This window comes from Anolis carolinensis, chromosome 5, assembly GCF_035594765.1.
Source record: "Anolis carolinensis isolate JA03-04 chromosome 5, rAnoCar3.1.pri, whole genome shotgun sequence".
Lineage (NCBI taxonomy): Eukaryota > Metazoa > Chordata > Lepidosauria > Squamata > Dactyloidae > Anolis > Anolis carolinensis.
The window spans coordinates 12,890,870-12,918,183 of NC_085845.1; the positions used below are offsets into that span (position 1 = coordinate 12,890,870).

General features: G+C 40.6%; 1 protein-coding gene across 2 annotated transcripts in view; it reads left to right on the forward strand.

The window, feature by feature from the left end:
* The window catches only part of shroom3 (shroom family member 3), a 259,144-nt gene that overhangs the window by 46,209 nt on the left and 185,621 nt on the right, over positions 1-27,314 (forward strand). The window contains exon 1 of one of the 2 annotated variants that reach the window (XM_008112147.3): positions 15,131-15,428. The exons of the other annotated variant lie outside the window; for it this stretch is intronic. The gene's annotated coding sequence lies outside the window, so the exon portion shown is untranslated. Of the gene's footprint in view, positions 1-15,130; positions 15,429-27,314 lie in introns of those variants that run through there. 2 annotated transcript variants of the gene reach the window in all.

Below are 27,314 nucleotides of genomic sequence, written 5' to 3' on the forward strand. Positions count from 1 at the left end.
GATGGGACCTTGTCCTTCCCTATAGACGTAGGCAAAGAAAAGCTTCTGTAGTCTGTTCTAGCTGGTCTGTACTTGCTTATAAATTATTGCTATTATTTATCCACGTCCAACAAATAATGATTTCTCCAGGCATTTTTGTTTGGTTTTTCCTCCTAATTTTTCCCTTCCCCCTTCTCTCTCCGAGGTCTCAGAACTAGAAAGAAATGGTACCTACTAGTACCATGAGTAGTTCACTACTTTTCCAGGCTGTAGTGCCAACATATTTGTGTTTCCCCTATTTATGCTCCATAGTATTGGAAAGAGTAGAGAAACAAGGAGGTGAGAAGATGGATAGGGGCTCAAATATTAAACAGAAGGGAGGAATTTGAATGATATTTGTCATTTTGGCAGTATCCTCCCCCCTCCAGCATAATATATATCTATTTCCTTTAATGGGAGTGAAATAATTGTTTGCCAGAATTACATATAGTTCCACCTGCTGCAGGCCGAGCATCCCTTATCCAAAATGTTTGGGTCCAGAAGTTTTGTTCAGATTTTGAAATTCGTGCATGTACATAATCTTGGGAAAGGGATGCCAGATTAAACACAAAATTCATTTATGTTTCATGTACGTCTTATACATATAGGTAAAAGTAAAGGTTTTCCCCTGACATTAAGTCTAGTTGCAGTCATGCTGGCCACGTGACCTTGGAGGTGTCTACGGACAACGCTGGCTCTTCGGCTTAGAAATGGAGATGAGCACCAACCCCCAGAGTCAGACATGACTGGACTTCACATCAGGGGAAACCTTTACCTTTACTTAAGTCTAGTTGTGTCCAACTGTGAGGGTTGGTGCTCATCTCCATTCTAAGCGGAAGAGCCGGCGTTGTCCATAGACACCTCCAAGGTCATGTGGCCGGCATTACTGAATGGAGTGTTGTTACTTTCCCGCAGAAGTGGTACCTATTGATCTACTCACATTTATATGTTTTTGAACTGCTCAGTTGGCGGAAGCTGGGGTTTACAGCAGGAGCTCACCCCACTCCCTGGATTCGAACTGCTGACCTTTTGGTCACCAAGTTCAGCGGTGCAGTGGTTTAACCAGCTGTGCCACTGGGGGCTCCTGAAGATAATTGTATACACATTCTTTTAAATAATTTTGCACATGGAATAAAGTTTGTGTACACTGAACCATCAGAAAGCAAAGATGTTGCTATATCAGTCACTCCTGTGGACAATTTCAGATTTTAGAGTATTTTGGCTTTTTGGGATTCCGGGTCAAGGATGCTCAGCCAGTCTAATGTTCCCTGCACTTGAAATTCAGATAACAAGCCCCTTGGATCAAGGATCACTTCATTTTTGCTTATGTTATCCTGAGCTGTAAATCAATCTTGTACCATGATAAAGAATATCAGAAGGCTTTGCAAAAGCATAAGCATCAAGGTCCGCCTTTGTAAAAACTATGTCCAAAAGCATTCTGGAGAGGGCCCTGGAAGTAAGCTTTGATTTAATTAGTTCCTTAACTTTCTTGAACTTTTGTTTCCATAGATCTCTTGCCAAGTGACAAAGAAATTCATTCCTCCCTTCACTGGCTTTAGCTGCTTCAAGTAGAGAAATAAAGCAGGTGCCCGTTGCAGGATTGGGAGTTGGCCCTTGTTAGCCAGATAAACCTCCCTGTGTAAACAGAAAGGCCAGCAAAACAATCACTAGGTGGGGGATAAATGGCCGAGGAGGCTGGATACGTCTGCAAGACTGAGTCTAACCTTTGCCATCGACTAAATTTCTGGCAGTCAGCAAAGCATTTACTCTTGGCCCTTAGGTCGATGTAACATTCACAGTTTTCTAATCATTTCTATCACTTCTGAAATGCACAGCCTGTTTTGCACCACAATTCCTGGAAACTTCCAACAAATCATCTATATATATAAAAGAGTGATGGCATCACGGCAATTCACAAAACAACAAAAGTACAGGCCCCCCAACCTCAAAATTTGACAACACAACCCATCATCCACGCCTCAAGGTTGATACAACAAAAAGAAAAGAAAAATAAAGTCCTAATTAGAGGGAGAGCAATAATTTTTTTTATCCAATTGCTGCCAGTTTAGAGGGCTAATCTCTGCCCACTTGGTTGCCTAGCAACCAAGGGACAGCCAGGTTTCAGTTAGGGGACAGGCAGATTTAGGCCTCACTTAAGACTTCTTCCACAGATTATCAGATTTGCACTGGATTATATGGCAGTGTAGACTCAAGGCCCTTCCACACAACTATATAACCCTTTTATAATCTTATATTATCTGCTTTACACTGGATTATCTTGACTCGACACTGCCATATAATCCACTTCAGTGTGCATTTTATACAGCTGTGAAGAAGGAGCCTCATATAATCCAGTTCTGAGCAGATAATATAAGATTAGAAATATACAGTAGAGTCTCACTTATCCAACGTAAACAGGCCGGCAGGATAAGTGAATATGTTGGATAATAAGAAGGGATTCAGGAAAAGCCAATTAAACATCAAATTAGGTAATCGTTATACAAATTAAGCACCAAAACATATTATTATACAACAAATTTGACAGAAAAAGTAGTTCCATGCGCAGTAATGCTATGTAGTATTTACAGTAGAGTCTCACTTATCCAACACTTGCTTATCCAACGTTCTGGATTATCCAACGCATTTTTGTAGTCAATGCTTTCAATATATCGTGATATTTTGGTGCTAAATTCATAAATACAGTAATTACTACATAGCATTACTGTGTACTGAACTACTTTTTCTGACAAATTTGTTGTCTAACATGATGTTTTGGTGCTTAATTTGTAAAATCATAACTTAATTTGATGTTTAATAGGGTTATCCTTAATTCCTCATTATCCAACATATTCGCTTATCCAACGTTCTGCCGGCCCGTTTATGTTGGATAAGTGAGACTCTATTGTACTGTATTTACAAATTTACCACTAAAATATCACAATTAATTTAAAACACTGACTACAAAAACATTGATTATGAAAAGGCAGACTGCGTTGGATAATCCAGAACATTGTATAAGCGAATGTTGGATAAGTGAGATTCTTCTTTAATATGAAATAATTACTGGGATAGAATAATGCAGAACAATATAATCTCTAAAACCAGGACAGTAAATAAACAGGGGAATTCCACACAGGAAACAATCAGGGCCAGCTAACACCTCCCAACAAAGTATTCCCATCATCAAAGTCTGGAAAATCCTCTGTTTTCTCAGGGCCACAGACAGTAGAAGCACATAAAATATCGCAAACAACACCACTCTGAAAACAAGGGAATTCCAGACAGGAAACAATCAGGGCCAGCTAACACCTCCCAACAAAAAAATCACTCAGGGAGGAAACAGCCAGGCTTTAAAGCTGCAAGGCCATTACATCCTAATCATTTTTCCTAATTGCAGCATTCATACTTGGCTCCAACAAACAAAAAAAAAACCAATCAGAAATATTGTATATTCACAACCTTTAGGAAATAATATCCCTTGATGGCGCAGCGTGTTAAAGCGCTGAGCTGCTGAACTTCTGGACCGAAAGGCCACAGGTTTGAATTGGGGGAGCGGAGAGAGCCCCCACTGTTAGCCCCAGCTTCTGCCAACCCAGAAGTTCGAAAACATGCAAATGTGAGTGCATCAATAGGTACTGCTCCGGCAGGAAGGTAACGCCGCTCCATGTAGTCATCCCACATGACCTTGGAGGAGTCTACGGACAACACCGGCTCTTCGGCTTAGAAATGGAGATGGGCACCAACCCCCAGAGTCAGACATGACTGGACTTAATGTCTGGGGAAAACCTTTACCCTTGACCTTAACTACCACCAGTTCCTCAATACTTTATTTCCCATACCACCATACTTCGCCACAGCAACGCGTGGCCGGGCACAGCTAGTACATTATAAAGTTATAGTCTGAAAAAAATTAACTTTTCCCAGCTTTGAGAAAATACAGAAGAGTCTCACTTATCCAAACGGGCCGGCAGAACACTGGATAAGCAAAAATGTTGGATAATAAGGAGGGGTTAAGAGAAAGCCTATTAAATGTCAAATTGCGTTACAATCTTACAAATTAAGCACCAAAACCATCGTGTTTTACAACAAATCTACAGAAAAAGAAGTTCAATACACGGTAATGCTACATAGTAATTACTGTATTTATGAATTTCACACCAAAATATCATGATATATTGAAAACATTGACTACAAAAATGCATTGGATAATCCAGAATGTTGGATAAGCGAGTATTGGATAAGTGAGACTCTACTGTAATTACTGTATTTATGAATTTAGCACCAAAACATTGCAATGTATTGAAAACATTGACTAAAAAACATTGGCTACTAACAAAATGACTACAAATAAAGATAGAATTGCATACAATGAACTTAAAGTAGCAACATTGTCGGAAATTAAATCTATAAAAAGTTCAGTCCTTGCTGCCTAGAGAAAAAGCTGTGGATCGAGGTGGAAGGCAAACTGTGTTGGATAATTCAGAACATTGGATAAGCAAATGTTGGATAAGTGAGATTCTACTGTATGCGCACTTTTTCCCCATTGCTTCACAGGCATTAATTTATCCTTGCCTTCTTTTTTAAAATTGGAGCCAAAGATAATTTCCAGTAAAACAGTAGTCAGAAAATAAATTCAACAAGCAAAGGGCTGTTGTGTACTTTCCAGGCTGTATTTTCTCCTGACGTTTTGCCTACATCTGTGGGTGGCATCTTCAGAGGAATGTTAGGATTCTTGTATGTTACTCCATTTATGTTGAAAGAAATACAGGGAAGGGAGACGAGTTTGCTTTGGTTTGGATACATGCTATTCAGCATTAGGTCATCCTTCGTGCTGGAAGTGGGAGGAAGCCAAATCATATCTTTTTAAAAATAGCTGGACTCATTTGTCAGCAGAAGATGCTGCATTGTTGACCAGACCTTGAGCCTGTGACTTAAACAAATAGCTTTTGAGTGCGTCCAGATTTCCAGAACTTCCTCTCCTCGTCTGAAGAAATAAAATAAAACAAGTTGCAACACCATCATGCATAATCTAAAAGGAACGTTTGCTTTTATGCTTCAGGTTGTCTTTCCTATCACGCAATGCTGGATGACTTAAAGCACACACCATACAACTGTCTGTATGATCTCACAGTCCAACAAAAAAGTATTGTTTTTTAGGCCTGTTCCTAGGGTTATCTAGGGTACTGATTCAGAAAATTATATTTAAAAGACTACATCAGCTCTAGTTTCTTAGATAGGACTATCATGATTTTCTGTTTTTCTATGTTCAGTAGTGGAACTCTCTGCCCCAGAGTGTGGTAGAGGCTCCTTCTTTGGAGGCTTTTAAACAGAGGCTGGATGGCCATCTGTTGGGGGTGCTTTGAATGCAATTTTCCTGCTCTTTGGCAGGAGGTTGGACTGGATGGTCCATGAGATCTCTTCCAACTCTATGATTCTAGGATTCTATGAAGAGTGGTATAATATGGCATATCTTTTTTATCTGAAAAACTAGAATTGATAGAAGAAAACTGGGGCCATTTGTGGTATCAGCAGGTCAAATATACCCATAAACGGGGCTAATATTCGGGGCCACAAAATGTGTGTTGGCCAGTGTATATTCATCATAATGCAAAATTAAGCTTTCCCAAACTCTTGGTATCCGCAGATATTTTACACTGTAATTCCCATCACGCCCTTCGCTTTAGAAATTATGATCCCAGGATCCCATTGTATTCAATTACTGCAGTTAAAGGGGCTGTTAAATTGCATTAATTCTACAGTGTAGATGCACCCTAAGCTATGCGTTAGCTCAGGGTGGGAAATGCATGGCCCTCCAGATGTGGTTGGGTTGTCATTCCTAGCAGCTCTGAGAGTTGCAGTTCAACATCTGGGGAGCTGCAGTTTCCAACTCTTGTTTAGTGGCTAAACCTTAGCAGAATGTGATTGAACTAGGTTTCCTTTTGGGCTCAAGCACAACCACCCCCTTTCCTCTTTCTGGGATGTTCAAACATGGCTATGTAATTGGTATGATGATTCATTTGCTACAAACTTAATGGTCTGACAGACCAATTTGAAACCTTCCTGCAACTACGCTTTACGGGAATTTCCTGCCATCCTAACCTGTTTCCTCGAAAATAAGACATCCTCGAAAAATAAGACCTAGTAGAAATTTTGCTGAATTGCTAAATATAAGGCCTCCCCCGAAAGTAAGACCTAGCAATGTTTTTGTTTGGAAGCATGCCCAGCGCCTGCCAAACAGAACACCAGAGCATTCAGGATTGGTAAATGTACATACCAGTTGTACATGGAAATAATGGTAGTAACAAGAAATTCTTGATAGGATTCATAGTTTGTCTGGTTATGCTGGTTTGTGATGATAACTACTGTACAGTATATAATAAATGTTCATTTTTTGTTCAACAATAAATGTGAATTCTTCTTCATGGAAAAATAAGACATCCCCTGAAAATAAGACCTAGCACATCTTTGGGAGCAAAAATTAATATAAGACACTGTCTTATTTTCGGGGAAACGTGGTATTGACCAGACTAATGCACTTCCTTTTTTAAATTATCATAGCAAGTTTTTTTGTTCGGTTTTATGAAAAATTTGCAGCGTTTCCTCTTATCTACAGGTTGAGTACCAGAAATGTTGGAACCAGAAGTGTTTAGGATTTAGGATTTTGTTTAGATTTTGTAATATCTGTATTTGCCTATATGTACATATCTTAGAGATGGGAGCCAAATCTAGACACAAACATCATTTATGTTTCATATGCCCCTTATGCACATAGCCTGAAGGTAATTCAATGTATTATTTTTAACAATTTTGTATATGAAACAGAGTTTATGTACAGTGAAACATTAGAAAGCAAAAGTTTCACTATCTCAACTATCTCTGTGGCCAGTTTTGGAGCATTTTAGATTTCAGATATCAGGATATATTTTCTTTGGTTTGGCCTTTGTCAGTACAGTAGTCTCTCACTTATCCAACACTCGCTTATCAAACATTCTGGATTATCCAACGCATTTTTGTAGTCAATGTTTTCAATACATCATGATATTTTGGTGCTAAATTCATAAGTACAGTAATTACTACATAGCATTACTGTGTATTGAACTGCTTTTTCTGTCAAATTTGTTGTATAACATAATGTTTTGGTGCTTAATTTGTAAAATCATAACCTAATCTGATGTTTAATAGGCTTTTCCTTAATGCCTCCTTATTATCCAACATATTCACTTATCCAACATTCTGCCGGCCCGTTTATGTTGGATAAGTGAGACTCTACTGTAGTTAATCTCATCCACCAAAAAGTGATGGAGTGCTGCCCTTTTACCATTTTATTTATGACAGATGCAGAGGGAGGGAGAAAATACTTTTTTTCTACAGATAATGACAAAGGCAAAGAGTGTTCTATATATCAAGTTATGGTGTGTGTAAAGAATCAGTGCTGTGATTCTGCTGAGAGATAAAACTGAAATGCAATGCAGTCTTTTAAGTTTTCAAAGGTAAATGCAATCTGAATAAAAGCAGCTCTTTTTTGTTACTGCTTTAGTCAGATATCGATCATATCAACTCTTTTGAATGGACAGGGACAGCCTGATAGGTTTCTGTTGTTTCAGGTTTTGTGCTGTTTTTAAAGTATCCTCCTTCCTCTTTCCTCGTTGCTTATTTCACTTGGTATAAATTTAGTTCAAAGTGCAAAAATACTTTATCTTCAATTAACTCAGGAATGGGAAAGGACAGGATGGACCAGAACTGTGCCAGACAGCAGGCTCTTCTGGTTAAAGTGCTTCCTCATTAATGACTTCTCCTTGTACGTCTTGATTCACAACAGTCTCTTCTAGTTTGAGTTCTTCTTCATTAATAACTTTTGCCTCTTGAGATGATAGGAAAACATTTATTGATTGTGTTATGCACTCCAGAATTTGGAAGGGCTGTTGATCCTTGATGTTTTACTCTTGACCTGGAAAGAGGAAGATGATATCATTGGTATCATTGTGACCATTTGTCATTAGCTAAGAATTCTTGAAATAACAATTCTGTATGCTTCTGAGTCACATACTGGAATCCCAAGCTACAGCTTGGGATGAGGCCCTTGTTACCATTAATTTTATATAATCTGGTCAAATTGTCAGACTGATTTGAATGAATATATATATATATATATATATATATATATATATAGGACTTCATCAGACAGAGCGGACGAAAGCAGGGGAAATCATCTTATTTGCATGTGGGATTGTCTTCTTGCAAGGCATTCTGTCTTTAAAGAAGACAGAGAATTTACTTACCGTATATACTCAATAATAATAATAATAATAAAACTTTATTTATACCCCGCCACCATCTCCCCAATGGGGACTCGGGGCGGCTTACATGGGGCCATGCCCAAGACAATACAATAAACCATAACATAATACAATTAAATAATACATTACATAAAATAAACAGTACAACATAAGATCAAAACAGCAATATAACACGAGCGGGCCGCATGAATACTACATTTAAAAACTAGATTAAAAATTAAAACTCCGGGTGAGAAAGGGATCAGAATAAAACCTCGAGGGACGGGACATCAGATAGTGAACCAGTCTAGAGGATAAATATCGGGGGGGAGTAGCATAGAACATTTACTCTCCGAAAGCACACCGGAAGAGCCATGTTTTTAAATCTTTCCTGAAGGCTAAAAGGGTGGGGGCTTGCCTGATTTCAATGGGCAGCGAGTTCCACAAGCGAGGGGCCACCGCAGAAAAGGCCCTCAAGTATTATACTCAAGTCTAAGCCGACCCGAATATAAGCCGAGGCACCTAATTTTACCACAAAAAAACCTGGGAAAACATTGACTCCAGCATAAGCCGAGGGTGGTAAATTTCAGAAATAAAAATAGATACCAATAAAATTACATTAATTGAGGCATCCGTAGGTTAAATGTTTTTGAATATTTACATAAAGCTCAAATTTAAGATAAGCCTGTCCAACTCTGATCAAATCATTATTCTCATCTTCTTCAATGTAAATGTGCTTATGTATCTTTTAATTAAAATAGAGTAAAATAATACATGTAATAATAATAATAATAATAATAATAAATGCAGGAAAATAATACATGTAATAATAAATAGAGTAGAATAATAAATGCAATAATAATAAGATCAGAGTGAAATAATAAATGTAATAATAATAATAATAATATAAAATAGAATAAAATAAATGTAATAGTAGCAACAATAATAGAGAAAAATAATAACCGTAATAATAATACTAATAATAATAGAGAAAAATAATAAATGTACCATATATTCTCGAGTATAAGCTGACCAAAATATAAGCCAACCAGGACCCTCACCCGAGTATAAGCCGAGGGGGGCTTTTTCAGTCTTAAAAAAAGGGCTGAAAAACTAGGCTTATACTTGAGTATATACAGTACCTCATCACACAGGATCGCCTCCTCCCATTTCTAGCTCAATAATACTCAGGGTGGTTTCCAACATGATAAAAACAATACAATACACATAATAAAAACAGAACCATTCAACAATTTTAAAATAATACAAGTAATAAACATAAATACACAACACATGATCCAACAATGAAAAATAAAACCAGTACCAATACTCAATTCACGGCCAGTTATGGTGACCCAGAGTTCAACGTTGGCATGGCCAGCTATAAGGTGCTATTCAAGTCTTGTGTAACAGGAGGGCTTGGGGCTCAACCATCCACTTAGAAGATACAGGAGGCATCATTCTTAAGACAGATACCACTTCTTTCCGTGGGCACCTTTCTTTTCCTTCCCAATCTCCTTAACCTCAAGGAGACAAGCGGCATCATTCTTAAGACATACACCACGTCTTTCCATGGGCTCCTTTCCCTCCCAGTTTCCTTACACTCAATCACAGTAGTATGAAACTTTCTAGACACTATGATTCAACATGGACAAATTTGATAGATTCCCCCCCCCCTCCCATGTGTTTCCCCCATTTCCACATGCATTGGGAGCTCAGAAGATGCTTGGATTCCCATCGTTTCCCTACACTTCAGAGACAGTTCAAAAACAAAGCAGATCGAGTGAGAGGTGGAAGTCCCCTTGCGTCAGATGATGGAATCCATGTTGCTTCGTCTATGAACTGTTTAAGAAGTGTGTGGAAACGAGTGGGAATCTTGCATGTGACACATAGACACATACACACACACACACACATACATCTATATATATAAAAGGGTAATGAAATTTCGGCCTAGGACAAAACAAAAAAACTACACATCCCAGAAACACTAAACTTGGCAGCACAATCCCTCATCCATGCCTCTACGTTCATACAACAAAAGGAAAAGAAAAATAAAGTCCTAATTAGAGGGAGAGGAATAATTGTTTTTATCCAATTGCTGCCAGTTAGAAGGCTAAGCTCCGCCCACTTGGTCTCCTAGCAACCCACTCAGCCCAGGGGACAGGCAGAGTTAGGCCTCACTTAGGCCTCTTCCACACTGCCTATAAAATACAGATTATCTGATTTTAACTGGATTATATGGCAGTGTAGACTCAAGGCCCTTCCACACAGCTATATAATCCATTTATAATGGACTTAATGTCAGGAGAAAACCTTTACCCTTTGCCTTAACTACCACCAATTCCTCAATACTTTATTTCCCATACCACCATATTTCGCCACAGCAACGCGTGGCCGGGCACAGCTAGCATATATATATATATATATATATATATATATATATATATATATATTACTGGCCAAAATCTGCCAAGAGCTGCTCAAAGCATGGCTGTTAAGGTTGAACGTGATAGGTTTATGGACATTTATGTTAGTGGACGAATTTAACTATACATGCATTTTAAATTTTATAATTCATGGTTTAATAGAGTCTAATTAGAGTTGTAATTGATGTGGTACTGTTTTATTGTTTATTAATATGTCGTTGTTTTATTGAATGTATTTTGGGCAATGTAATTTGCCGACTGTTGTAAGCCACCCTTAGTCCCTCCGGGCGAGAAGGGTGGGGTAAAAATGATGTAAATAATAAATAATAGGTTTATTTTAATTATACTTCAATAGTACCACTGTAGAATCCATTCCTTGTTATAGCTTTCTTTGGGGGTGTAAATGCTCTGGATCTGATAAGTGACATAATATCCAGAAGCAAAGCAAAGGCCCTCCATCCATCCCAACTGTCACTGCCCTTGCCTTAGAAGAGAGAGGAGAATAGACAGAAGGCATTTTGCCAAAATATAATTTGACTTCTGGGGAAGTAGTAGCAAAGGCCTCCACACCTCCAAGAGGTTATTGGACGGATCTGGAGCATTTGGGGAAAATAACCCGGAGAGGTCCTTGGGGCTGTACATGACTCAATGGCCTGCACTTTGCTGCTTTCTGAGATTCATGAAGAATGCGAGTTTCTACGAAGAATTTTTGGTTCATGAAGGACATACACTCTTGAACAGCTTATCCTGACCATTTTAATGACCACTGGCACTTCTTAGGAAGTGAAGAAATAAGCATGCTGAAGACATTTCATTCTGAAAGAAATATTATAAATATGTAGAGTAATAAATGTCTAGTCCATGTGGAGTTCTTCCTACAGCCTCATTTCTGTAATTCCCGTGGCTTGTCTTTTGTGATGTCCCATGGGCCATGGAGTCCTGATCCTAGTGCCATTGTAGCTGATGAGGAGGAAAACAGGGGATTTTTGCCGGCTCAGCAAGAGCCGGAATCTTTCCAGATGCCTGTTGTTGATGTTTCTACCCGAGAGCCCATTACAGAAGACCTTGACCAGGCCTTTCCCACTGCCTCCCCTCCTTTTCCCAGGAAACAGTCCTATGCGGCGGGCAGGAGCGAGAAAGAGCAGGTTCGGAGGAGCTTGAGAATAGCAGCTAAACAAGACGCTAATTAGCCATGTTCCCCTGGGAAATTCTAGGGAGGAACGCATCTGGAGGGAGATGTGTTTCGTTCTCCTTTCCCTTGGGAAAGGAAGCTGGACACCTGCTTTGCAGAGAAATGAAACCGGGATAAAAGTGCCGGACACGAAGGATTCCGTGCGGAGTCAACAGATCTACTTCGGGAGTGATTTCGTGGTTCCAGCCAAGTGTGGACTTCGCAAAGTCCGCAACTCCAGTTCCTTGCCTTGCCTTGTCTAGCCAAGTATTCAAGAACTATCTTGCCTTGTTTCCAGCCTTGGACCTTGCATCTAGTATCAAGCCTTGTTTCTAACTTTGCTGTGGACTTACTCTGAACTTTGGAAAGAATTTGGACGTTTCCCCACTCTATTGCTTGCAAATAGAGTGTGTTTCGGTTTGGATCTTCAACTTTGGACTCTAATATAAAATATTGGACAATATAATTTTGGACTATTTCTGACCTTTCCTGAAAGGTCTTTTATTGGACTATATTTCCTACTTGTTTTTATTATTCTTACATATTTCCTTAATAAAGATATTAGATAGTTTTTGGCCTCCATGTGTCGGTTCTTAGTGCTCTCGTAGCCCTGGGCATGACATCTTTGCTTTTATATATGTCCCTCTTTCTTTGAGTTCCCTTTGGTATATTTATGGTATTTTCCTCCTGCCGGTTCGGTTTATTGCTTTACAAGTCTCCTGGTTTTCATCATCCACTTTATGATCTGAACATCGCAGTGCAGTCTAAAGTTGACAGGTCAGTTTCAGTTCTGTTTGTATGCAGGGAACTAATAGTTGATTACTCAAGTTCCTCTTCAGGGTCATAAACCCATAACATTTACTGGAAAACATTACATTTAAGGAAAAAGAAAACTGGGAAAAGTGGTGAGGAGGAACAGTCAGGATAGAAGGAACAAATACATATATTTAGGTCAAAGTACCAGCCATGCTGGTTGGAGGATTCTGGAAGTTGTACTCTAAATAAGTAATGTTTCCATTACTCTAAATAAGTAATGGTTCTAAAACTCCAGAAAGATATCAAGAGTTCCTCCCAATCGAAGGGAGGATTCCTGCTACTTTCTTACATGCTTTAGTCAGGTGTAAGCTTTCACCTTTCATTTCCAGGAGTTAATGGATTATGCCTCCAAAGTCACAAATCCCCTGGGATTTCTACAAAAAAGGAATAATTCACAGCCAGGTTATCCTAATCTCTACTCCCCCCTCCCCATTTCCTGCAGCATTAATGTCATTTCATGCAAGCTTTGGCGCCGAGTGCCAAGAAATTAAATCAAGTAAATCCCACTTTTTGTGAATGAAATCAATTAGTAGATGGATTTGGTTCCAGCGATTGTGAATCAAATGGTGGCTGCAGATGTCTCGCTCAAGCAGCCAATGCTAATGTTCTATTCAACTTAGGTCTGAGCAAAATTAATTATCTTTCATTGCTAAAAAAAAGGCAATGTTGCAGGTAGAATGTGCAAGACTGGAAGCATTAAATATAAAGGGTGTTTGAAAAAGAACTCCCTAGTTTTAATGTATTTATACTTAAAACTAGGGAGTTATTTTTCAAACACCCTGTATATATTTTTAAAAGCAGCAACCTGATGCTAGATTTTCACATTAGTGACCATGCTTGCTGGAGATTCTGAGAGCTGCAATCCAAATAGCTCTGTAGATTGACAATATCCCAGTTTGTGTGGCTGAGATTGCTCTTAATATGTGTGTATAATATTGTAGCTTCTAAGGCAGTGGTTCCCAACCTGTGGTCTGGATTGTATGGCCATGTTCCAGAAGCATTCTCTCCTGACATTTCGTCCACATCTAAGGTTTGTTGGAAACTAGGCAAGTGAGATTTATGTATCTGTGGAAGGTCCAGGGTGTGAGAAATAACTCTTGTCTGTTGAAGGCAAGTGTGAATATTGCAATTAATCACCTTAATTAGTATTGGAAAGATTTGCAACTTCAAAGCTAGGCTGCTTCCTGCCTGGGGGGCTCTTTTCTTGTGAGGTGTTAGCTGGCTCTGATTGTTTCTCGTCTGAAATTCCTGTTTTGCAATTGGCCACCTTGATTAGCATTGAATATCCTTGCAGCTTCAAAGCCTGGTTGTTTCCTGCCTGGGGGAATCCTTTTTTTTTTTTTAAATATTTATAGTTTTGAGTAGATACATTAAAAGTGCGGGAACATTTTAGTTGATAGAAAAGTAGGAAACAAAGTTATTTGAAAGGGCAAGAGGGTAAAAAGGAGAAATAAAAAAAATAAAAAAGAATAATAGTAAAAAAAAATAAGAAAAAAGATCTATACGTATATATATAAAGTACAATAAAAGAAAAGGGTTGTTGAGTTCCATCCATATCTATATTGTCTTCGATCCAATCCTGGATCTCCTCCATTTACTATCATTCCTTATTTATGTCTTAGCTTCTCTAAATTCATGTCTTTCTTGTTACTCTTACCATCGTCTAAATGTTCTTAAGTTATATTATAGTGAATTTCTTTTCTTTTCTAATAAAGTCTAGAAGTGGTTGCCAGTCAGTACATTTCTTTGATAAACCCTGTTGTTTCTTTATTAAATATGTTAATCTGTCCATATTCTTGATTTCTTAATTTAATTCCTGGGGGGAATCCTTTGTTGGGCGGTATTAGCTGTCCCTAATTGTTTCTTGTCTGGAATTCCCCTGTTTTCTGAGTGGTGTCTTTATCTACTGTCCTGATTTTAGAGTTGTTGTTTTTTTAAAAATAATAATAATAATAATATTGGTAGCCAGATTTTGTTCATTTTCATGGTTTCCTCCTTTCTGTTGAAGTTGTCCACGTGCTTGTGGATTCCAACAAAAGGATTACCCCCTGGCCGGAAGCAGACGGGCTTTGAAGCTGCAAGGCCATTCAGTGCTAATCAAGGCGGCCAGTTACAACATTGATCAAATGAACAAGAGTTCTTTCTCTGGTTCTGGACATTCCACAGATATATAAACCCCTCTTGCCTAGTTTCCAATAGACCTCACAACCTCTGAGGATGCCCGCCATAGATGTGGGTGAAACATCAAGAGAGAATGCTTCTGGAACATAACTATACAGCCTGGGAAACCCACAGCAATGCAATGATTCCAGCCGTGAACGCCTTCGACAACGTTCTTTCTCTCTTTCTTTCTCTTTGGCCTGACATCACCAGCACTCCCACTCTTGTCATCCAGGCTGAGCCGGCAATTGGCAGGTGGAGGGACCGTAATCTGAGCTGTGCTCGGTTCCTGTTGGCTGAACCTGCTGCCCGGCTCTCTCCTTAGTGCTGCTGTTTCTGGACTGATCCACCTGCCTGGCCGGCTTGTGACTGAATTGCTGGGCTTTTGGTTCCTTTATGAAGTGGCCACACGCTTGATCTTTCTTCCTTCCTTTCCTTCCCCCACCAACATGCTTGCGATTACATCCAACGGCTCTGCCCTGCCCTCCTCTTCTATTTCAACAGCTCTTCTCCAAACAAGAAGGGATGTAAGCAAGGCTTTGCGGGGGATTTTGTAAGGTAAGCAGTCTCTTTTTTGAACTCAAGTTGGCTAGACAGAGCAAGAAGAAAGAAAGAGGGGGAGAGAGAGAGAGAGAGAGAGAGAGAAATCTGGATTTGAAAGTGCTTAAAGTCCAGTCCTGAGCAAAGTTTGTGCAAAGGGAGGACGAAATCGTAGGAATCCAGGTGGCTGTTGACTCTGGCGGACTCATAAGGCGGACAAACAAATGCTCAGGTGATGAGACAAGTGTTATTTTCCAAACGAAGCTGGCGTTCTGTTGAGGTGAGACTTTGTTCGCGTTTCGAAATTCTCTCCAAGGTAAGAAAGTTTTGTCTGAAGAGTTTTTTTTTCCACTTGAGATGAAAAACTGCACAGACAGCCTGGAGCATGAAACAAATTCTTCTGGTTTCAGGTTCTATACATGATAAGGTGAAAGATTTATATCTCATGGTGGATGCTTTCCACCTCCAGTGATCCACCTGTGCATACCAGCTGTTTCAGGTTTTTTGTATACAAATGAAAATTTATAGTTTGGAAGGGGTTTTTTGCCTCCACATGAGGATAGGGTGGATGTAAAAGGATCTGATTGAGGAACATAGTTTTAGCCTTCCCTTTGGATCGAGATCATGCATATTTGGAAACCAAACAGGACTTTCATATATCGTAGCAGGTAGTTTGGCACATATTTTTGCTATGGATAACAAATAAGATACAGGGAGCAATTTATTATGGAGCTTTTACCCGGCAAGAGGAAACAATGATGGAAATATTCTTCTTCAGGACAGTTTGAGTGTGGTAAGGAGTACTTTTGGGACTGTTACTACAAATGGACAGGTATAGAATTGGCTCAGAATTACCATATGTGTAAAGGACCTTGGATGATAATTGATCATAAATTAAACATCAGCTTGCAGTGTGATGCTGCAGCAAAAAAGGCAAATGCTATTTTAGCCTCTCCACCTAGAGAGTTCGGGACAGTGGTAGGATTAGAACCCAGGCCTTTCTGGTTTATAGCTGGTTTATAGGACATAGAGATCTCTAGAGAGATTATATTAACCAAAACCATGAATAATCAAATATTCAAAGGTAAATTCTTTAAATATGGAGGGCTGACTGTATAATTGGGTTGCTGTGAGTGGTCCGGGCTGTATGGCTATGTTCCAGAAGTATTATTTCCCGACGTTTCGCCTGCATCTATGGCAGGCATCCTCAGAGGTTGTGGGGTTTGTCGGAAACGATGGATGTGGGGTTTATATATCTGTGGAACATTCAGGGTGGGAGAAAGAATTGTCTGTTGGAGGCAGGCGTGAATGTTGGAATTGGCCACCTTGATTAGCATTGCATAGCCTTTCAGCTTCAAGGTCTGGCTACTTTCTACCTGGGGGAATCCTTTGTTGGGAGGTTGGAAGCATTGTTTCCAAGTCGAGGAAAATTATAGCCCACTATGTTCTGTGCTGGTCAGACTCATCTGGTGTAGTTTGTTTATTCTGGGATCCTGATTTTAAGAAAGATGTCGACAAGTTGGAGCAGGTTCAGAAAAGGGCAATGGGGATGGTAAAAGGTATGGAGACAAGACGTATGTTGGATTTGTTGGGCAGGTTAGTGAAGTTATAAGAGAATACGTAGATTTCAGTTGGACATTAGAAGGAATTTCTTGATGGTGACAATGTTTCTGCAAAAGAACCAATTGCTTAGATAAGTGTTGAGGCCCCCTTCTTTCAGTGTCTTTACGTCTGTATATCTACTCGCTGGGGATGCTTTATCTGGAGACCCTGCATTAAGTAGAATTTATTTATTTATTTATTTACAGTATTTATATTCTGCCTTTCTCACCCTGAAGGGGACTCAGGGCGGATCACAAGGTACATATATATGGCAAACATTCAATGCCATTAGACATATGACATGCAGACAGAGACATTTTCCAGCTTTTGGCTTCATGAGGGTATGCTCGATTCCGGCCACAGGGGGAGCTGCTGCTTCATTGTCCACTGTGACACCAAGTCCTTGATGGAGTATTTTCTCATTCTTCCGCACACTGCTGGATGATTTTATGGTGTCATAAATTAGTTAAATTATCCTCCTCGCATAAAATGGTACCTAAATTTCCTACTCGACAGATGCAACTGTCTTTCGGGTTGCTTAGGTCAACAACGAGCTAGGCTATCTAATGGTCATGCACTCAATCCGACCCAGGCTGACTTCGAACTCATGACCTCTCAGTCAGTAGTGATTTATTGTAGCTGGCTACTAACCAGCTGCGCCACAGCCCGGCCCACATGTTGTTGTTGTTGTTGTTGCTGCTGCTGCTATGTTTACTTCTACCCTGATTTTTCTCTCCACAAGGAGAACTCAAAGCAGCTCGATGACTCTGTGATTCTATGGTTTTTTATTTACTAAATGGGATGCTGGCAAATACATTTCATTATGTCCACCCAGTTAATCTATACCATGGGACACAAAGGTCTGATTTTGACTTCAAAATGTGGTTGGTTACCCTGGATCCTTCTGCTCTTTTACTGGATTTGAACTGGGACTTTTTCACACAGCACCGTTATAACATTACGATTCCTTTTAAATTGCCATGGTAGCACCATCAGAAGAGATGATCCCGAAATGGCTCTCTATATACAAAATTATGCAGTGTTTCAGCAGAAAAGTGTCAATTTTGAATTAAAAACATTCCTGTCCTTAGGTATAGCTACAAAAATATGTCATAAGCCCATTTTATGTGTATTGTATTGATATACCAAAAAGGATAAAACTTTTAAGTTAGTTTTTGAGTGTTCTCATGCACATGCTCTCTGGTCAGAGCTGTCATTGTTACCCAGTTACAATGGTGTTTTGAATCACATGTTTTTGTCTGCATGTGCTACAAACACACTGTTGTTTTTATTGCTGCTGGGTTTTTTATAATTGTTGATTCTGTCATTTTTTTCTTGGTGTTTTGGGTACAATATTATGGTCTGTTCTGGTCTGGAGGGAGGCCCACAAGGGTCACACCCTGAATTACTGCACTGAGTGAACCATAGCGCTATAATTGTGCATAAAAGGGACCATGCCTACTGGGTGGTAAGGATAAGGAGCATTCAGATCTCCTTATCTTCATGTTCATCCTAATTGGACTCTCCACCCAATTGATATGCAAACCGGCACAAAATGAAACTGATGTGCTTGCTGCTTTCAAGGTATGCAGTTTGACACCACTTGAATTGACACAGTTCAATGCTATGGGATTCTAGGAGTTGTCGTTTTAAAGCTCTTTAGCCTTCTCTGCAAAAGTTTATTGCCTCACTAAACTACAACTCCCAAGGTCCCATAACATTGAGCCGTGGCAGTTAAGTTGCCACCAAACTGCATAATTTCTACAGTATAGATGCACCCATGTCTAGCTTAGTTGTATGAATCATAGCCAAAACTGAGAAAGTTTAGTTTTTTTTGAGCTCTTTTAAGTTTCAAACTTGCCATACTGGAGGATTTTGGGACTGTTGCCCAAGAATATCATTTCACTTAAACTCTGATTTCCATTCATGCTTATACAAAGATTTGCACTGTGCTTAAGGAGCCACCGGTAGTGCAGTGGGTTAAACTTACTGGCCGAAAGGTCAGCGGTTTGAATCCGGGGAGCGGAGAGAGCTCCCGCTGTTAGCCCCAGCTTCTGCCAACCTAGCAGTTCAAAAACATGCAAATGTGAGTAGATCAATAGGTGGGAAGGTAACAACGCTCCATGCTGCCATGCCAGCCACATGACCTTGTAGGTGTCTAGGGACAACGCTGGCTCTTTGGCTTAGAAATGGAGATGAGCACCAACCCCCAGAGTCAGACACGACTGGAGTTAATGTCAGGGAAAAGCATTTATCTTTACCTTATGAAATGAATGTAGTAATATCAGTTGAGTTAAGACTGTGAATATATGTCTACTTACTGGGTTGCTGTGAGTTTTCCAGCCTTTATGGCCATGTTCCAGAAGCATTCTCTCCTGACGTTTTGCCCACATCTGTGGCAGGCATCCTCAGAGGTTGTGAGGTCTGTTGGAAACAAGGCAAGTGGGGTTTATATATCTGTAGAATGGTCAGGGTGGGAGAAACAAATCTCAACAAAGAATTCCCCCAGGCGGGAAGCAGCCAGGCTTTGAAGCTGCAAGGCTATTCAATGCTAATCAAGGTGACCAACTGCAACCTTCCCACTTGCCTCAGGCAGACAAGAGGTCTTTCTCTCACCCTGAACATTCCAGTGCAAATAGTTGTACATTTTTTTAAAAAGGGAGTCCAAAGAGAGATCCTGTGATTTGAAGTTTACTTGATAGGTAATGGTACACTGTATTTTCACACCTGGAAAGACAATCTTCTTTTCCTGAGAGGTTGAATTGGTGGTAATACTTACTTGAGAATGAGGGGAGTTCACTTTGCACATCCTTATTCTTTTCTTTCCTTGTTTCTCAGGTTGCAGAGTTGACTCTGAAAACTTAAGATAGACTTTGTCTCAAACAAAGGCCTTAGGTGTATATAACAATAACTTTGTTGAAACTGGGCGATTGAATGAAATTGGATTATCTGTGACAGAACTGCTGGTGGCGAGCAGTCTGGCAAGTGTTTATACCATAGGTAGGACAATTAATTTGTCATGGGATAGAAAACCCAGTAAACTCAGGGAGGGGGATTTTAAGGGAATATTTTTTCCTAATTTTCAGCCATTTTCTTGCTTTTGAAATATCAGATCTCCCAAATGCACAGATGCAAGAAAGTAATAGCAATGGGCAATGAGAAAAGCAAGAATTCGTATTTCAAAAAGTAACTTTTTGCATACTGAAGAGTATCTCATTGACAGAGCCTTTTCAAGCATTTATATTATTTGCATAATGAAATGCAGAAAGCAATAGGTATTTTTCTTGGGATGTGTGAATTAAAGTTTTGTCTCAGTTTGGTGGAGTCTGGTAATACAGATGGTCAAGTCATCAATTGCACAATCTTTTAAAAATAAAATTGTGGTGACTGGAGGTTCTCCTGAAGAAAACTCGTGAAAAATAAAAAAAAACAGTTGCCCAGCTGTGTTGTTGAAGGCTTTCATGGCCGGGATCACAGGGTTGTTGTATGTTTTCCGGGCTGTATGGCCATGTTCCAGAAGCATTCTCTCCTGGCGTTTCGCCCACATCTATGGCAGGCATCCTCAGAGGTTGTGAGGTATATGGCAGGCAACCTCTGAGGATGCCTGCCATAGATGTGGGCGAAAGGTCAGGAGAGAATACTTCTGGAACATGGCCATACAGCCCAGAAAACATACAACAACCTAGTTCCCCAGCTATTGGGATATGTATTCCTCTTTGCTCCCAAATATGGAATGTATAGTCTTTTAGCATTCACAATCAAATGTTTAATAGGGATGCTTCGTGCATATGGATTGGGATTGTAAGCCATATTTGTGACTAATCTTTTTTCCACCCCGTCCTTCATCCACAAAACTTAAGGTAGAACACATAGATTTCCCTGTGTGCCCATGTTATCCTTGTAGTAAGCTGTGAGTAGGCTAGTTTGACCTTTGCAAGACCATCCGGTGCTCCAAAGCATCCTGAATCAATCCACTAGCACAAAAGAGCATTTTCTATTATGAGAACAGACCCTGTTGTAGCATCTTTTCCAGATGAATTAATTTGGATGAAAAGATTTTTGAATTATAACATGTGATGGAAGAGTGAAGGCTACTTAATAAGAAAGCTTACTATTACATGGTGCAGCATGCTTCTTAATGTGTTTCTGATGAGCCTAGATACTCTTCAACCTGTTTCCAGTGCACAGTCCTACAATTGAGATACCACCCTGATTTATACTGCATGAGATTGCATCTGGCTCCTTATCAAGCTCCTTATCAAACTTTGCAGCCATGGACTTTGAGTCATGACTTAATTTGATGGTTAGACTTTCAGTTAATAATAATAATAATAATAATAAAACTTTATTTATACCCCGCCACCATCTCCCCAATGGGGACTCGGGGCGGCTTACATGGGGCCATGCCCGGGAAAAATACAATATAACACAATATAAAAACAACATATCATAATACAATTACAACAATACAATAAAGAATCATATACAGTACAACACAAAATCCAAAGAGCAGTATAACAGGGCAGGCCGCACTGACACTCAGTTAAAACTCGGGGTGAGAAAAGGATAAGAAAAAGGATAAGAATAAAACCACAGGGAACTAAGGAAAAGATAGCAGACAGTCTAGAGGATAAATAATGGGGGCGTAACAAAAGCATGTAACAGTTACTCTCCGAAAGCACATCGGAAGAGCCATGTTTTTAGATCTTTCCTAAAGTCTGAAAGAGTGGGGGCTTGCCTGATTTCAATGGGCAATGAGTTCCATAAACGGGGGGCCACAGCAGAAAAGGCCCTCTCCCTAGTTCCTACAAGGCGGGTCTGGGATAAAGGCAGTGGCGACAGGAGGGCCTCCCCTGACGATCGCAGAGATCGGGCAGGTTTATGGTAGGAGATACGGTCACGAAGGTAGGTGGGTCCCAAACCGTTTAGGGCTTTATATATGATGGTCTGCACCTTGAATTGAGATCGGAAAATGAACGGAAGCCAGTGGAGCTCCTTAAACAGGGGAGTAGATCTCTCCCTGTAATTCGCCCCAGTTATTAATCTGGCAGCCGAGCGTTGGACCAGTTGTAATTTCCGAGCCGTCTTCAAGGGAAGCCCCACGTAGAGCGCATTACAGTAGTCCAGTCTAGAGGTAACTAGGGCATGGACCACCGTGGTCAAGTCAGACTTCACGAGGTATGGTCGCAGTTGGCGCACAAGTTTGAGTTGTGCGAAAGCCCTCCCGGCCACCGCCGACACCTGCGCTTCAAGCGTCAACGCTGAATCCAGGAGGACCCCCAAACTGCGGACCTGTGATTTCAGGGGGAGTGCAACCCCGTCCAGCACAGGTTGCCACCCAATACCCCGATCTGACGAGCGACTGACCAGGAGGGCCTCTGTCTTGTCAGGATTGATCCTCAGCTTGATCCTCCTCATCCAGTCCGCCACAGCGGCCAGGCACTGGTTCAGCATCCGAGGGGCTTCCTTGGAGTCAGATGGGAACGAGTAGTGGATTTGTGTGTCATCTGCGTAGAGATGGCAACACCCTCCAAAACTCCGGATGACCTCTCCCAGTGGTTTCATGTAGATGTTAAATAGCATGGGGGATAGAATAGACCCTTGCGGGACCCCACAGGTCAATGGCCAGGGGTCCGAGCAGGTATCCCCCAGCTTCACCATCTGGGAACGGCCCTCCAGGAAGGACTGGAGCCACAGCAGAACTGTGCCACCGAGTCCCATCCCGGCGAGCCTCCCCAGAAGGATACCATGGTCGATGGTATCGAAAGCCGCTGAGATGTCCAAGAGAACCAGCAGGGTCACACTCCCCCTGTCCAGCTCCCTGCGGAGGTCATCCACCAGGGCGACCAAAGCCGTCTCGGTGCTGTGCCCAGGCCTGAAGCCAGACTGCGAGCGGTCCAGAAAATCGGTGTCATCGAGGAACTCCTGGAGCTGCGTAGCAACCACCCGCTCCAGAACCTTGCCCAGAAATGGGAGGTTGGAAATTGGCCTGTAGTTGTTACATACAGATGGGTCTAACGAGGTCTTTTTTAATAATGGTTTTACTACCGCCTGCTTAAAGCAGGATGGAACTGACCCTTGAACCAGGGAGGCATTTATAATAGCCACAAACCAATCCAACAACCCATCCTTGGCCAGCTTCACCAGCCAAGAAGGACAAGGATCCAGAGCGCAGGTGGTCGCCCTCACAGACCCAAGAATCCCCTCCACATCATCAGGAAGAACGAGCCGGAAAGAATCCCATAAGATCGCACAGACAGGTACCTCGGTTACCTCCGCTGGGACCACAGTTAAGCTGGAGTCCAACTCACGGCGTATCTGAGCAACTTTGCCTGCAAAATGGTGCGCGAAATCGCTGCACCGAGTTGCCAAGTCATCAGGAAACCCCTGGGCCTCAGGAGGCCGCAGGAGCTCCCCAACAACTCGGAACAACTCCGATGGCCTGTTGGCTGCAGACGCTATGCCATAGTTACCATAGTGAAAGGATTAACCAGGATTCGAGTGCACTTTGCTTCTATCAATCTCCAATGCTGATTTTTCCAGGAATTTTGTCGATTGTCTGAGATGGCAGAGAGTCTAAGAAAGGTCACTTTTATTTGGTCTCTTCCACCTTTCCAAATCAGCAAGTCCATAACTTGGCCGACACATGATTTTGTTTAAGGAAAGATTGTAATCATTCACATCTGGAGAAAGATGAAAGTTTGGTGAGAATGTATGAGGACTTGTAGATGAGAATCCTAAGTCCCATGTTTTATTTTTAACATCTCTACTTTTTAAAAGAGTTGGATTTCAGAAGGTGTTGTTGGGGGACACCTGCAGGGCTCATTATTGTCCCCCATGTTATTTGACATCTACATGAAACCACTGAGAGAGATCATCTGCAGTTTTGGAGTTCTATGTCATCTGTACGCAGATAACGTCCAACTCTATCATTCCTTTCCACCTGCTGCTAAGGAGGCTGTTCAGGTCCTGAACCTGTGCTTGGCAACTGTGATGATCTGGATGAGAGCGAACAAATTGAAATTGAATCCAGACAAACTGGTCTTGTTTGGCCAGTCGTAAGACCAAACAGGGTATAGGGCTACAGCTTGTGTTGGATGAGGTTACACTTCCCCTGAAAATGCAGGTTCACAGCTTGGGAATTCTCCTGGATTCATCGCTGAATCTTGGAGCCCCAGGTCTCGGGGGTGGCCAGGGGAGCTTTTGCACAATTAAAACTTGTGCAACAGTTGCGCCTATACCTTGGGAAGTCAGTTTTGGCCACAGTAGTCCATGCTCTTGTTACATCTCGAATAGATTACTCCAACACACTGTACATGGGGTTGTCTTTGAAGACTGTTCAGAAACTTCAAGTAGTCCAACGGCAGTCAGGTTTCTTACTGGAGCATGGAGTACAGGGAGCATACAACCACCCTGTTGTGTCAGCTCCACTGACTAACAGTTTGCTACTGAGCACAATTCAAAATCCTGGCTTTAGTATATAAAGCCCTGAGTCCCCTTCAGAGTGAGAAGGGCGGGATATAAATGCGGTAAATTAAAAAATGATAAAATGGGATTTCCCCAGTACAAAGAGAGCCACTACCCATGGAGATAGGCAAGAGGTGGTCACTGGCTGCATTTTCGTGGCTCCTGGTGTCCTAAGAACATATAAACAAAACTGTTCCAAAACTCCTTTCAAATATTTGGGAGGATCACACTTATGGGCATGATTCTTTTCCCATATAATGCATGTTCCAGTTTCACACCGCTCAAGTGTCTTAATTTGCCAGAGAAAGTCCCAGCTGTGGCGCAGGCTGGAGAGCAGCTGCAATGAATCACTGCAATGAATCACTCTGACCAGGAGGTCATGAGTTCGAGGCCTGCTCGGAGCCTATGTTTGTCTGTCTTTGTTCTATGTCAAAAGGCATTGAATGTTTTATCAAGCTTATATGACACCTGTTAAATTAGCCAAAATACAGCCACAATTAAAAAACACTTGCTGGAAATGTAAACAAGCAACAGGATCATTTTTCCACATGTGGTGGACTTGTAAGAAGGCAAAAAACTTTTGGATTAAGATTCATAAAACCACTGAAAAAATACTAAAGTTAAAAATACCCATGCACCCAGAAATATTCCTACTAGGAATAACAGATACATCACTGCTGAAGCCACATGATAAACTCTTCACTTTGATGACAACGGCTGCGAGAATAGTTTATGCACGAGCCTGGAAATTGGAGGAAACACCAGAAATGGAGGAATGGATCGTGAAAGTGACGGAGGTGGCTGAAATGGACATTCTGACAGGGTATCTCCAGTCGAAAGACCCTTCTGAGTTTAGGAAAGTCTGGGATCCCTTCAAAAGGTTTTTAGAAGGAAAGACCATTTCAACGTGGGGGTTTCAAATTTGACTATTAGAAATTTTAATTTTCACCACTCATTTAACTTCCTTCTGTGAAAAAAAAAGGTCATGATGAAGAAAAAAAAAGAACTACAGTTCACAATTGCTGGTGGCTTGTGAACAGGTTGTGAAACAGTGAGCTTTTTGCTTTTGCTTTTTGGTGTATTTCTTTGCCAAGTACTTTGCATTTTTATATCGCCATTTGTTCAGATTTTTTTTCTTTTTTATATAAATATGGACATTTTAGCTTTGTTTTTGGTTTTTAGTTCTCTCTCTCTCTCTTTTTGATCCTTTTTAAATCTCAGTTTTCCCACTTTCTATACCATCAAATGTTCTCACTCTTTCAATGTTAATTTACTCTATCTTATAAGGTAAAACTTCAATAAAAATATATATTAAAAAAAAAGGCATTGAATGTTTGCCTATGCGTGTAATGTGATCTGCCCTGAGTCCCCTTCGGGGTGAGAAGGGCGGAATATAAATGCTGTAAATAAATAAATAAATAAATATACATCTTGCCATCTCCCTTCTCAAATGTTCCACTTTCCCTATTTGCCCCTGGCTTACTTATTGCTGAAAACTGAGTTCAAAGAGCAGATGTAGGTTGCACTCCAATCAATGGAGAGAAAGAGGAGGAGAGATGGGGCTGGATCTTAATCCTTGCTGTGGCCACAGGCAAAAGGAAACTGCTGCAGCCTCTCCTACTTTATCTGATCCTCCTCATTAATAAGTATTACAGATAAGGGATGCTCAACCTGCATACGTAAGTTTCTTATTAAATGGCCTTTAAAAGACAAACGGGTTTCATGGCTCTTCAACTAATGGGTTTCAATTTCCCTGTCAATCACATGAATTGCAAGGCTGTGAAATAATAAATATATAAAATTGTTTTAGAAATTCTCATTGTGGTACCTTCTCCTATTTAATTGGTACTTAACCTGGGTGGATTTACTTGAATTGCAAAAACTGGTCATTTTTTCACTTTCTTCATGGAGTACTTGCAGCCCAAAGAGGCCATAGTGTACTTAATGTTGGAAACCTTCTTCAAGATTTAACTAGTAATTTGTTTGTATATGATTCTGTTTTCTTACCGTATTGTATATGTATATTTTGTTATGCAGCTTTCCCTTTAATCTATGTTTCTTGAGGTTGTGGGAGGGGCTGCAGACCACATGATCATATCTGGAACAACTCTGAGCTCAGACTCCATTTTAGATCTCAAACTCCATTAGAGCACAGACTCCAGAGATGCTTTAGACTTTGGACTGTTGATTGTAAGAAAGATGGCCTATGTTATCTACATAAACTACTTCAAATTCTATCTGTAATTGTATTGACAAGTTATGTACCTGTATGCTGAATACATGAAGTTTGTGAGTAAACCAGATATGTTACTTTTAACGAAGTCTACTTTATTTTTGTCTCTTGAGAGCATGATATAGAAACAAGATATTTTATGGGAGAGTAGATGTTTTGGGCACTGAAAGAAACATTTCTGAAAATCTGCTGGTTTTGTGCAATGGCATAATCTCTGTTCCTAATAGATCAGAGACAACTAGGTTATTCAGTAACAGCTGAATACTAAACTGCCTTGCATCAGTATGTGTGGATATATACCATTAAGAAGATTTTACTCAAATGGGTTTTTGGCTCTTCCCTGGAAGACCATACTTTTACAAAAGGTTATGATTTTCAAATGGTTATGAAAGCCATTTTTTCCCACAAGGCTATGGAGATGCTGGTTTTCTAAAAGGTTATGATATCTAAAAAGTCATGCCTTTCCAAAACTTAATAACCGGCCTTTATTGGAGGAATCTATTAGAGCCTTTTGAGATTAAAACAGCTCCCCTTTGCTCAATAGAATTTAGCAGCGAGGATTTGATTCATCACTATGTGTAAAAAGGGGAGTACAACAAAGA